Source organism: Schistocerca cancellata, chromosome 3, assembly GCF_023864275.1.
Source record: "Schistocerca cancellata isolate TAMUIC-IGC-003103 chromosome 3, iqSchCanc2.1, whole genome shotgun sequence".
Taxonomy (NCBI): Eukaryota; Metazoa; Arthropoda; class Insecta; order Orthoptera; family Acrididae; genus Schistocerca; species Schistocerca cancellata.
The window spans coordinates 185,347,109-185,361,822 of record NC_064628.1 but is presented as its reverse complement, the minus strand read 5'-3'; positions in this window follow the sequence as shown (position 1 = coordinate 185,361,822).

The window sequence follows — 14,714 nt, the reverse complement described above, 5'->3', positions numbered from 1 at the left end:
AACCTCTTCATCTCAGAGTAGCACTTGCAACTTACACCCTCAATTATTCTGTCCCTATGTGCCGGTAGTGAAGACGAAGAAGTTCTTCATAAGTTTCAAGGTATCAAGGTGGCGGAGACTACTTCGCCAGTCAAAATAGAGTTCCAGTTACCAAGAAAAACTACGACAGTACGAGTTGGACGTCTACGAAATTCTCGGGGTAGTCTAGAGTCGAGTCCAAGTGTGTCAGGGATGGAGACGGAGAAGGATACGAGGAGAAGGAATCGGAGGAAGAGACAAAAAGACAACACTCATATTACAGAATTAAACCAAAGTGCGAATTCAGTAAAAAATTCGAAGAGGGAAGTAAGTTAGCAGAAGAATGGCACGCTATGCAAACAGCGAATTAGTAGAGTGAAATGCTTATCAGTGACCAGCTGTTACGGAAATTAACAATCAGAGTAATGGATTACGCTAGTTCATCAGCGGAAGTGATGAATTTGAATTTGGAATTACTGGTAGAAGTACTCGACGACAGAACTACAGCGACGAAGGGTTTACAAGTATTAGCTGTTAGGGCCACAGGATGTCTGACCAGTAACTAAAAAAGTGTCATGTTGATGTCTCCACTGGCGTAAGATTCCGGACTAGTCCCCCATTCGGGTCTTCGGGAGACGACTGCCAAGGGAGGAAGTAACTACGAGGGAAAGAAAAAAATGGTTCAAATGGCTCTGAGCACTATGGGACTTAACTTCTGAGGTCATCAGTCCCCTAGAACTTAGAACTACTTAAACCTAACTAACCTGATGACATCACACACAACCATGCCCGAAGCAGGATTCGAACCTGCCACCGTAGCGGTAGCGCTGTTCCAGACTGTAGCGCCTAGAACCGCACGGCCACCCCGGCGAGGGAAAAAAATGGGGCGTGGAATGCCAGAAGTTTGAACGTGGTAGGGAGCTAGAAAACCTGATAAGGGAAATGCTAAACAGTGAGAGTCAGTGGAGTGAAAGGCCAAGATGACAAGGATTTCTTGTCAGATGAGAACACGGTAATATCAACAGCAGCAGAAAATGGTATAACGGGAATAGGATCATTATGAATGGGAGTGAATGAGTTACTGTCAACAGATCAATAAAACAGTTGTTGTCATCAGAATCGACGGTAAACGAACACCGAAAACAATATTTGAGGTATACAAGACGATGCGACATGCAGAAGATGTAGAAATAGAGAAAGAATATGAGGACATTGAATGGGTAATTCAGTACGTAAAGGAAGATGAAAATCTAATAGTCATGGAGGATTGGAATGCGGTTGAAAGGAGGGAGTAGAAGAAAGGGTTACATGAGAATATGGGCTTGGCAGTAGGAATGAGAGAGGAAAAGATTAACAGAGTTCAGCAGTAAATTTCGACTAGTAACAGCGAGTTACATCATTGTCAGTCAGAGGTTCAGAAATGAGATATAGACTCAGATCACAATTTAGTAACGATAAGGTGTAGGCTGAAGGTTAAGAGACTAGTCAGGAAGAATCAATGAGCAAAGAAGTGGAACACTGACGTATTAAGGAACGAAGACTTACGCTTGAAATTTGCTGACGCTATTGGTACTGCGATAATGAATAGATCGGTACGCTTGAAATTTGCTGACGCTATTGGTACTGCGATAATGAATAGATCGGTAGGTAGTTCAGTTGAAGAGGAATGGACGTCTCTAAAAAAGGCAATCACAGAAGTTCTATTAAGCAAGAGCATGATTGGGTCAGTTAGTGGAAAAATTTATTTGACAACAAACTAAAACATACACATAAATCATATATGAACAAATGAAAAATGCAATTACTATAATACGCCCAGTAACCCGTAGCGTCGATAATTGCTTGGCAACTTCGAGGCATGCTTGAAAGTAAGTTCCCTGCGTATTCACGTGGAAGAGATCTCTAAATGCGTCGAATCTGCGTTGACAGCTGTTTCAAAGTGAAGTACTTTTTTCCTTGTAAATTCATTACGAGGTAAGACCATATAGTTCCAATAAGATTAGCGTAAGACGTATGTGAGGGCCAATCCAGTACCTGCATACTTTTCTCCTTTTTCCAGTCGCTGGAAAGCCCTCTGGGGTGCTTCGGCTCATTGTCTTTCTACAATATCCAATATTCTTTTCTCTCGGTGAACCAACGTTTGACAGTTGAAAAATTTGTAACATCCTCTGTGCGTTTAAATTGCCGATAAACACTTGCAAATCTCAGTCAATAATTCAGAGTAAACTAATGCTTTTATGGGCACGGAATGAAGGATAAAAGTTCCCTCTAATGGACTATGAAAGACCTGAGGCGATATCTTTTACCAGCTGTTTGTAGTGCCAATCACTCCCTTACTTAACAGACTGTACAGGAAGCCATGGGTAAGAGAAGATATACTTCAGTTGACTGACGAAAGAAGTACAAAAAAGTTTAAGGAAATTCAGGAATACAGAAATAGAAGTCACTTACGACTGAAATAAATAGGAAGTGCAGGGAAGCTAAGGTGAAATGGCTGCATTAAAAATACGAAGGGCACGAAAAAGAAATGATTTTCGAAAGGATTGACACAGTATATAAGAAATTCAAAACAAACCTACGGTGAAATCAAAAGCAAGGGCGGTAACATTAAGAGTGCGACGGAAATTCCATTGTTCAGTACAGAGGAGAGAACAGATAGGTGGAAAGAGTACATTGAGGGTCTTTATTTTAGATAGGAGTTATCAGATAATGTTGTAGAAGAAGAAGCAGGAGTCGATAGGGTGATACAGTATTAGAATCAAAATTTAAAAGATTTTTGGACGACTTAATATCAAATAAAGAAAAGGGATTAACAACATTCCATCGGAATTTCTAAAATCATTATATGAAATGGTAAAAAAGTTACTATTCACCTTGATGAGTGTAATGTATGAGACTGGTGGTACACCGACAGACTTTCGGAAAAACATCATCCACACAATTCCGAAATAGCAAGAGCCGAAAACAGTGAGAGTTATCGCACGATCAGCTTTAAGATCTCATGCATCCGAGTTGCTAACAAGAGTAATATAAAGAAGAATGGAAAAGAAAATTGAAGATGTGTCAGATGACTATCAGTTTGTCTTTGGGAAAGGTAAAGGCACCAGTGAGACAGTTCGGAGAAAAATAGGGGTAAGCTGTAGGAAAAGACGTTAATACACTAGAAACTAGAACAGCGAGAAACTTATTATAGGAATAGAGGATCACGAAGTTACGGAATTCTACTACCTAGGCAGCAAAATAACCCATGACGGACAGAGCAAGGAGGACATAAAAAGTTGACTATCACTGCAAGTACAGGCACTCCTGACGAGGAGAGGTCTACTAGTATCAAATATAAGACTTAATTTGAGGAAGAAATTTCTGATAATGTGTATTTGGAAAACAGGTAGTGAAAGATGGACCGTGGGACTGAAGAAAATCGAAGCAATTGAGATGTGCTGGTACAGATGAACGTAGAAAATTAGGTGGGCTGGTAAAGTGAGGAATGCTGAGGAGGATCTAGGCAGAATTGGCGTGGAAAAGAATATAAGGAAAACACTCATTAGGAGAAGAGACAGGATGGTGAGATATCTGTTAAGAAGCTGTAGAGGCTAAATTGTAGAAGAAGACACTGATTAGAATACACTCAAAAACTAATTGCGGGCATAGGTTACACGTGTTACTCTGAGATGAGGAGGCTGGCGCAGGGGAGGAATTCGTGTCGCGCCTTATGAAACCAGCCTGAGGACTTGATCACTTAAACTTGCATGGACAACTGAGTGCTAATATTTCGTCGATTGAACAGTGGTTGTCGGTGTTACAGAACATACGATGCGTGCTAGTGCCTTAGTTGAGCCTTGTTATGGAACCCCGTAGACAAAACCTACCTTTCTATTACCACGTAGCATCGCTAGAAGTGGAAACTGACAAAACAGTATTGTACGTTTTTTAATTACTTACTGGTAATGGGCAGAGAAGCACTGATTTAAATAAGTGTTATGTCATTCATACTTACCCAATGAAGTGCGGACTGCTCGTAAAATTCGTGTAGGGTATTATTAATTTCGGGAGGTGCTAGAAAGCATGCAGTAATGAGGGAGGAGGGCTTCCAACATTGTTATTTATTTTATTTTATTTACACGTCAAGTTCCATAGGACCAAATTGAGGAGTAAATCTTCAAGGTCATGTAACGTGTTGGTACATAAAATTACAACATAAAAATAATAGCAGATAGAAATAAAATGTTTATGAACCCGAAAAAATTCCATAAGTTTGAGTAAACGCAACCAACAAGAATCAGCTTAAGTTTTCAAGGAAGTCCTCGACAGAATAGACGGAGTGATCCATGACGAAAGTCTTCAGTTTCGATTTGAAAGTACGTGGATTACTGCTAAGATTTTGGAATTCGAGTGGTAGCTTACTGAAAATGGGTGCAGCAGTATACTGCACACTTTTCTGCAGAAGAGTTAAGGAAGTCCGATCCAAATGCAGGTTTGATTTCTGCCGATTATTAAGTGAGTGAAAGTTGCTTATTCTTGGGAAGAAGCTAATATTGTTAACAAGAAATGACAGTAAGAAATATGTATATAGAGAGGCTAATGTCAAAATATCCAGACTCGTGAACACGGGTCGACAAGAGGTTCGCCAACTTACACCACTATTGCTTGAACCGCTCGTTTCTGAGCAAAAAATATCCTTTTAGAGTGGGAAGAGTTACCCCAAAATATAATACCATACGACACAAGCGAATTAAATTAAGCAGAGTAGACTAATTGTCGAACGTTCACTCACTTCAGATACCGTTCGAATAGTAAAAATGGCAGCATTAAGTCTTTGAACAAGATTCTGAACGTGGGGTTTCCACGACAGTTTGCTATGAATCTGAACACCTAGAAATTTGAACTGTTCAGTTTCACTAATCATATGCCAATTCTGTGAAATTAAAACGTCAGGTTTTGTTGAATTGTTTGTTAGAAACTGTAAAAACATAGTCTTACTGTGATTTTAGCGTTAGTTTATTTTCTACAAGCCATGAACTTAGGTCCTGAACTCCACTATCTGAACCGTGTCAATATTGCACACAACATACTTTACTACCAAGATAGTGTCATCAGCAAACAGAAATATTTTAGAGTTATCTGTAATACTATAGAGCATATCATTTATATAAATAAGGAACAGGAGTGCCCCAGCAATGATGACTGGGGCACCCCCCACTTGGCCATACTCTACTCAGACCACACATCACAGCCATTCTCAACATTGTGAATAATGAACTATTGCTGTCTGTTGCTAAAGTAAGATGAACCAATTGTGAGCTACTCCCCGAATCCCATAATGGTCCAACTTCAGGAGCAATATTTTGTGATCAACACAATCAAACGCCATAGTTAAATAAAAAAATATGCCTAGCGTTCGAAACCTCTTGTTGAACCCTTCCAGTACCTCACAGAGAAAAGAGAATATAGCATTTTCAGTTGTTAAACGACTTCTGAAGCCGATCTGTGCACTTGACAGCAAATCGTGTGGTGTAAAATGATCAATTATCCTTAAGTACACAACCTTTTCAATAACATTAGCAAACACTGATGGCATCGAAATAGATCTAAAATTGTCTACATTATCCCTTTCTGCCTTTTTATAAAGCGGCTTTACTACTAAAATCTTTCAGGTTGGTTTGGGGTATAAAGGGACCAAACTACAGGGTCATCAGTCCCTAATCTTTCAGGAAACTGACCATTCCAGAAAGGAAAAATTACAAATATGGCTAAATAAAGGGCTAATATGTGCATCACAGTACTTCAATATTCTGCTAGGCACTCCATCATATCCATGAGAGTCCTCAGTCTTCAGTGGTTTAATTATTGACTCAATTTCCCCCTTGTCTGTATCACAGAGGAGTATTTCAGACATCAATCTCAGAAAGGCATTTGCCAAGGAACTTATATGATTCCCCGTAGAAACAAAATTTTTATTTAATTCACCAGCAATGCTGAGAAAATGATTGTGAAATACTGTACATATATATTATTTATCAGTAACAGAAATATTTTTGCTACGAACTGTATTTATATCGTCGACGTTGTGATGCTGAACAGACACTTCCTTTACAAGTGACCACATGGTTTAAATTTTATGCTGTGAATTAAGTATTCCATTTGCATACCATATACAGGGCTATTACAAATGATTGAAGCGATTTCATAAATTCACTGTAGCTCCATTCATTGACATATGGTCACGACACACTACAAATACGTAGAAAAACTCATAAAGTTTTGTTCGGCTGAAGCCGCACTTCAGGTTTCTGCCGCCAGAGCGCTCGAGAGCGCAGTGAGACAAAATGGCGACAGGAGCTGAGAAAGCGTATGTTGTGCTTGAAATGCACTCACATCAGTCGGTCATAACAGTGCAACGACACTTCAGGACGAAGTTCAACAAAGATCCACCAACTGCTAACTCCATTCGGCGATGGTATGCACAGTTTAAAGCTTCTGGATGCCTCTGTAAGGGTAAATCAACGGGTCGGCCTGCAGTGAGCGAAGAAACGGTTGAACGAGTGTGGGCAAGTTTCATGCATAGTGATGTGAAAGATTCAGTGTTTAAACCTTCTCTACCAAGAAACGTACCAGAACTGCGAGCTCGCATCAACAATGCTTTCGAACTCATTGATGGGGACATGCCGCGCCGAGTGTGGGAGGAACTTCATTATCGGCTTGATGTCTGCCGAATCACTAAAGGGGCACATATCGAACATTTGTGAATGCCTAAAAAAACTTTTTGAGTTTTTGTATGTGTGTGCAAAGCATTGTCAAAATATCTCAAATAATAAAGTTATTGTAGAGCTGTGAAATCGCTTCAATCATTTGTAATAACCCTGTACTCTTTGCCTTCCAAATAAGATTTTTAAGCACCTTACAGTACTGTTTGTAATGGACTACTGTAGCTTGATTGTGACTACTTCTAACATTTTGATATAATTCCCGCTTTGTTCTACATGATATCCTTATCCCACTAGTCAGCCACCCAGGCTGCCTAATACTGCTAGTACCCGGTTTAGAACGTTGTCACAGTGCTTCCGTCCACGGTAATACAAACCAGCCAGAGCACGTGCCCATTACAGTTGTTCTTAGCTAACAGAGAAGGACTAGTTTGTCCGAGACGTATTGAGGAACCGATACTGCATTTTCAACACGCAAGTTTTCATTGGATTTCCTTCACTTACGATGACGTGGTAATAATGGTAAGTTGTTCGAGCAGGGAAAGCTCATGGAGATCAGACAGATTGAGCTTAATGGTAGAGGGCTGTTAATCAATGAGGCTACATGAGACGTAACAGGGCCCTACCAGCCACGATTGTGAGAATCAAGCATGTGAACATCTCATAACCTATTTATAGCTGTTGAGGAAGAGCGTTTTCAGCTGAGCAGCTATTGCAACACACAGAGCAGTTCAGAGTAGGACAAAAACGTGTGATGGTGATTTTAAATGCCGCAATACCGAGTGCCACAGTGGCTCTAACTCTGCTATTCGTAACTTTGTATTTTTTTTTAGGAAGAGAGCTGCTCGTCAGCATAAACCACCAATATTCCAGTAAATTGGTTCCCTAGGGTGTAAGAGAGTCAGAGTGTAACAATGTAGTGTGTACGCAGAGTATATGAAGATTTAGAGTTCAGAGAAAACGAAGTGATGGTACAACCGATAAAGGTTTAAACTCTCAGAAGCGAAAATAAGTATTGTTAAGTAGATTCGTAAGCAAATAGTTTCAGCAGCAAAGTAAGTAAAAATGGATGCAATATATCTACCCCATGTGGGAAATTCACCAGTTGCTTGGATACAAAATTTCTCCGCATTTTGTACGAACTAGTTTAGGGACCACGTCTAGTCCATAGAGGGCAATAATGTGGCGTAACGGCCATATACGGCAATATTAGTGTGAGCCTGAGCGGTGTATTGCAGCTGTGCTCACAGCAGGCGAGCACACGATGTTTCCACTGTAATAATTCCACAAGGCCAGCACAACGTTGCGAGGTACGTTAGCTTGCTGAAATAGCTAACTCAGCGGTACTGCAGACTAGTGGAGCAAGGGGCAAGGTAGATTTCCAAACTGACAATGGCAGAGGTGTTTGAGGATACATGAGAGGTAGTGGTGCATGTGCAAAATAAGGTCCCTGCCGGCAACTAACAGTATTGGACATTTTTGTGATAGAGTTTTCTGACTTTCACAGCCCAATCAGGACATCAGCGCTGTGCCGGACAAGGACGCTATTAGGACCTGCCAGTAGAAGTCACTAGTTCGAGGTCATGACAGGGCAACAACTCTTACTCGCGAAGTCCATCCCCAGACACAGAACCACATTGCAACTGGCAAGACCAAGTCATACCCAGTATCACAGCTGCCTGCTGCACATGCTGCAACGGTATGTTCCCCACGCCCACAAGTCGCCTCACAAGCGACTTCTAATCAAATTGCATTCCTATGGAGCACCGTCTCAATTGTGCGACTGGATTCGTGTTTTTCTGTCAGAAAGGTCACAGTTCATAGCAACTGACGGAAAGTCGTCGAGTAAAATAGAAGTAAGATCTGGCGTTCCACAAGGAAATACTACAGGTCCTCTGTTGTTCCTCATCTACATAAACGATTTATAAGACGATCTGAGTAGCACTCTTAGGTTGGTTACAGGTGATACTGTCATTTACCGTCTTATCAGATGACCAAAGCAAACTGCAAAACTACTTAGACAAGATATCTGCATGGTGCGAAAAGTGGCACTCATTCACATGAGTACCACAAGGAATCCACTAAATTTCCGTTACACGTTAAATCACACTCATCAAAAACTAAATACACTCCTGGAAATGGAAAAAAGAACACATTGACACCGGTGTGTCAGACCCACCATACTTGCTCCGGACACTGCGAGAGGGCTGTACAAGCAATGATCACACGCACGGCACAGCGGACACACCAGGAACCGCGGTGTTGGCCGTCGAATGGCGCTAGCTGCGCAGCATTTGCGCACCGCCGCCGTCAGTGTCAGCCAGTTTGCCGTGGCATACGGAGCTCCATCGCAGTCTTTAACACTGGTAGCATGCCGCGACAGCGTGGACGTGAACCGTATGTGCAGTTGACGGACTTTGAGCGAGGGCGTATAGTGGGCATGCGGGAGGCCGGGTGGACGTACCGCCGAATTGCTCAACACGTGGGGCGTGAGGTCTCCACAGTACATCGATGTTGTCGCCAGTGGTCGGCGGAAGGTGCACGTGCCCGTCGACCTGGGACGGGACCGCAGCGACGCACGGATGCACGCCAAGACCGTAGGATCCTACGCAGTGCCGTAGGGGACCGCACCGCCACTTCCCAGCAAATTAGGGACACTGTTGTTCCTGGGGTATCGGCGAGGACCATTCGCAACCGTCTCCATGAAGCTGGGCTACGGTCCCGCACACCGTTAGGCCGTCTTCCGCTCACGCCCCAACATCGTGCAGCCCGCCTCCAGTGGTGTCGCGACAGGCGTGAATGGAGGGACGAATGGAGACGTGTCGTCTTCAGCGATGAGAGTCGTTTCTGCCTTGGTGCCAATGATGGTCGTATGCGTGTTTGGCGCCGTGCAGGTGAGCGCCACAATCAGGACTGCATACGACCGAGGCACACAGGGCCAACACCCGGCATCATGGTGTGGGGAGCGATCTCCTACACTGGCCGTACACCACTGGTGATCGTCGAGGGGACACTGAATAGCGCACGGTACATCCAAACCGTCATCGAACCCATCGTTCTACCATTCCTAGACCGGCAAGGGAACTTGCTGTTCCAACAGGACAATGCATGTCCGCATGTATCTCGTGCCACCCAACGTGCTCTACAAGATGTAAGTCAACTACCCTGGCCAGCAAGATCTCCGGATCTGTCCCCCATTGAGCATGTTTGGGGCTGGATGAAGCGTCGTCTCACGCGGTCTGCACGTCCAGCACGAACGCTGGTCCAACAGAGGCGCCAGGTGGAAATGGCTTGGCAAGCCGTTCCACAGGACTACATCCAGCATCTCTACGATCGTCTCCATGGGAGAATAGCAGCCTGCATTGCTGCGAAAGGTGGATATACACTGTACTAGTGCCGACATTGTGCATGCTCTATTGCCTGTGTCTATGTGCCTGTGGTTCTGTCAGTGTGATCATGTGATGTATCTGACCCCAGGAATGTGTCAATAAAGTTTCCCCTTCCTGGGACAATGAATTCACGGTGTTCTTATTTCAATTTCCAGGAGTGTACATAGGGATTACTGTGACGAACAACTTCAGTTGGAACGGTCACACAGATAATGTTTTTGGGCAAAGCAAACCAAAGACTATCGTTTACTGGCAGAACAGTGAGTAAATGCAGCAGTTTTACTAAAGCGACAGCCTATACTAAGCTTGTACGTCCTCGTTTAGAGTATTGCTGTGAGGTGTGGTATCCGCATCGGATAGCGTCCACGGGGGCATCAAAAAAGTTCAAAGAACGGCAGTTCGTTTACTATTATCGCGAAATAGGGGAGAAAGCGCAACGGATTGAAACGTGAATTGCCGGCCGGAGTGGCCGTGCTGTTCTAGGCGCTACAGTCTGGAGCCGACCGACCGCTCCGGTCGCAGGTTCGAATCCTGCCTCGGGCATGGATGTGTGTGATGTCCTTAGGTTAGTTAGGTTTAATTAGTTCTAAGTTCTAGGCGACTGATGACCTCAGAAGTTAAGTCGCATAGTGATCAGAGCCATTTGAACCATACGTGAATTACTGAGGCAATCAATAAAACAAAGGCGGTTTTCGCTGCCGCAGGACCTTCTCCTGAAATTTCAATCACCAACTTTCTCCTCAGAGTGTGAAAATATTTTTGTTGGTGCCCACCTACATCGGGAGGAACGCTCATAACAAAACAAGAGAAATCAAATCTCGCACAGAAATATTTAAATGTTCGTTTTTCACATGCGCTGTTTGAGAATGGAACGACAGAGAAATAACTTGAATGTGGTTCGATGAACCCTCTGCCAAGCACTTAGCTCTGAGTTGCAGAGTAATGATGTAGATGTAGATAGACGTAGATGTCAACAGGAGCCGTAGCCAAGGGCGTCACGCTCGTTGGCAAGGAGGGCCACTCCCCGTCCCCCCAACGTTTGTTCTCAGAAAAAAAAATAGTGTAATCAAGTGTTTTTCTATCAAGAAAATTATTTAGAAGTCGGTGTTACGTAGGTTTTTACCTGGGTCGTAACTGGATGTTTTTGATGGCTACTATCAAGCATCCATTCCTCTTCCGAAGTCTTGAAACGTCCCCTTAGAACAATTATACGTGACTGAGCTTAAACTGACACATAATATTTTTAGCGCAATGCAATCTGACTTTCAAAAATCCCTACAAGAGAATGGCCCTGACTAACATTAACCTATACGTTTCACAAATCACTTACCTCACAAAAATCTTGGTTACTCGTACTATTGCAATACAGCGAGCGTCACTACTGCCAGCTAAATAAAAGATTCAAACTACGGAAGGCACCAACTACTGATAGGCATAGTTAGCAACTGAAAGATTTTAATAGAGAACAAACAATGTATTTACCTTAATAGTGTTAAAAATCATAATACACATAGCAGTTCATGACATCCAGTCTTACAAATTTCAAAACTCCGCCACCTCCCTCCCCACATCCACCACTGCTGGCGGCTCACCTCCAACTGCGCAACGCTACGCGCTGTTCACGTCCAGCTGCCCAACACTACAATGGCAGACAACAATGCAAACTAGCCACAGACTGCACACAGCACAGCCAGTGATTTTCATATAGAGCGCTACGTGGCGTTACCAATAAAAAAATCTAAACAGCCTACTTACATAGCCCCCATGCTCCCCACAAAAAATTTTACAAATTGTTTTGGGCAGTGGCAAATTTTTTTTCAGAATTATAATAACAAAGAAATCAAATGCACACACTTATTGATACAATGTTGGTCAAAAGCTAAAATTTTCTCACAGTCCATAAAGGCAGCCCTGATCATTCATCACAGTAAAATTGCAGTGTTTTTCTCAAAGTCTGAGCAGTAAAAGAAAATGCACACGGAAGTAGTTGATTTTCATGCAGCCTTGAATAAGTAGTGTTGTCCTTCCAACGAAAAGACAGTGCTGACTCTCGACATGCAGACAGGTAATGGGCCACAACAGAGCAAACCCACAGCAGAGTCATTCGAAGTTTTGAAGAATATTGGTAGGTAGGTCATCACAGAGTAGACCCACTGCAGTCCTTGTAGAAATAATGGTACTGGTGAGTCAGCAAAGGTGTACACCCACTGTAGTCCTTGTAGAAATAATGGTATTGGTGGGTCATCAAAGATGCAGACCCACTGTAGTCCTTGTAGAAATAATAGTATTGGTGGGTCATCAAAGATGCAGACCCACTGTAGTCCTTGTAGAGATGGCCAGCAGCCATCTGTTGTGACTGTGCAGGTGCACAATCACCATTGAAGAGTCTTGCGGATAATAGAGCAAGTCCATAACCACCACTTGTGCACTCACAAAGTTTTTGGGATTGTCCTTAGAACCAGCAATGCTGTTATCCAGTCCCTTGCTGAATTATTAACATACGTGCTAACACTAACAGTTCCTACTTCTCACATATTGTCCATATACTATGACCAACAGAAATGTGTGCAGTGAAATGGAACTTACAAGTTAATAATATGATGAACTGGTGTCAATTACAGTTTTATAACATAAGAATACAATTACTAAGGTACAAAATACATCATATTTACATAACAATACAGATAACATTTGTAGTGCAGGCTTTACAAAAGAATCGAAATAACATATACATCAGTGTTACAGGAATTATGACATGAGTACATACATAAAAGATCAGAATAACTTTCGAAACATCAACTTCACACATGAGCATTAAAACAGAACATAATAAATAATGTCTAAACATCTTTACAAAGAAAATAACATAGTATTTGAAAAATTCTACAACATAAATCTTATTAACTAAACACATAAAGACAGGAAAAAGACAAATACACAAGGATACATAAACACATAGCGGAATAATACGAAAGGAAAGACAGGGTTCGTTTTCAAGGTAACATTTGGTATTGCAGTCCAACCCAAAACTTCATTCCATAGATATTTCGTCTTATTTCAACATTTGTTTCCACCAAAAAAATCCTATTCTAGCATGCTTTCTGTATTTATATGCTCACATATTTCTTATCTCATTATTTATTTTCCATTATCTAACCTCATCATTTATTTCCAAGAAAATCCTACCTAAACCTGTTGTCCCTAAACCCTACTTTTTTTCATATCTTTTTTCAAAATACTTGTTTGGCCAAACTATTTTCTTATAGCTTCTCAATGCATTTCTTCCAATTCATCACAACTTGTTCTCTTATATGGCCTACCCCATCTTAAGCTAACTTAAATCTACTCAGCTCAGATGCTAAACTAAGGGACGAGGCAATGCAGCAGCACAAAACAATTAACACAAACAGCAATGACAAAAAAATGCAAATTGGCAAAGCAAGCAGCAATATTAAAACTAATATTAGGCAATGAGCTGCAAACAAGAAAAATAAATCAGTAGTAAAACTGGCTTAACAGAGTAATGTAAAGTGAAATTTAGTAGCACTATGCCTGGCAAACAGCAGCAGCAAATGCAATAACTTATATCTAAACATGACAAAGCTCAAGCAGAAAAATTATTACAGTAAAACTGGCTATGTTTAATACCTATGTCACATCTTAACACTAGGGTGATGCATCACCTTAACTTACACTACTAAATAAGTTACCCAGTCATTGACAAAAATTATGTATCCAATTACTGTGAAGGGAAATGTCTTTTTGTACTCCCTCGTTTTTTTAAGTAGATTTTAAAATGGTTATTTACTGGATCTGTAGGCATAAAATATCTATATTAGTACATCTATTAAATTTTATTTTAACCAATGCTGCAGTGCAGCTAGAAACTAGATATTAACTGAAATGAGCAAATATATACATAAAGCAACATATGAAACGTCATTCACTGGGCAAATGGCGTCTCCAAAGGCAAAAAAATCTCTCAACTAGAAATACAATAGACTTAAAATGTTTCTCATCATTTCATTAGGCATTTTAGTAAATATCATAAATTAAGAACTCCACAGTGTAATCATATATTTTCAAGTTTGAGCGTGTCATATTTAGGATGCTTTTTACAAAGAAATGTCAATAGCGAGGATAATGGCCTTTTTTTTTCTCCACCTGTGCCTCTGAAAGGCACACACTAATGGCTTTTTTCCAGGCGACTGTTGCGCAGCTGCCGACGTAATGCGTCGTGCCCACGACGCATTACGTGAAGGTCGCTTAACTGTCTTACTGAAATATTTATAACACCAGTTTGCACTACAGTGGCAGTCTCATATACAAAATTTCACGGGTCAAGAATTTGTGTTGCAAATGTGTAGAAACAAAATCTTATGAATATAACAGTGTCCAAAAATTTTCGCTGGCATTGTGATACATTCACGCATTTACACACATTTCATAACTCTTAAAGTACGACTCTTGGTGTCCAACATCCATTTTCACAAGTCAGAGTCCCTAACCACTATTCATTACTCCTTACCTTATTACACATATACATATTCGTCGACACGTCAATCTTGCGACGACACTTCAATATTTCATCATAGTAAATATA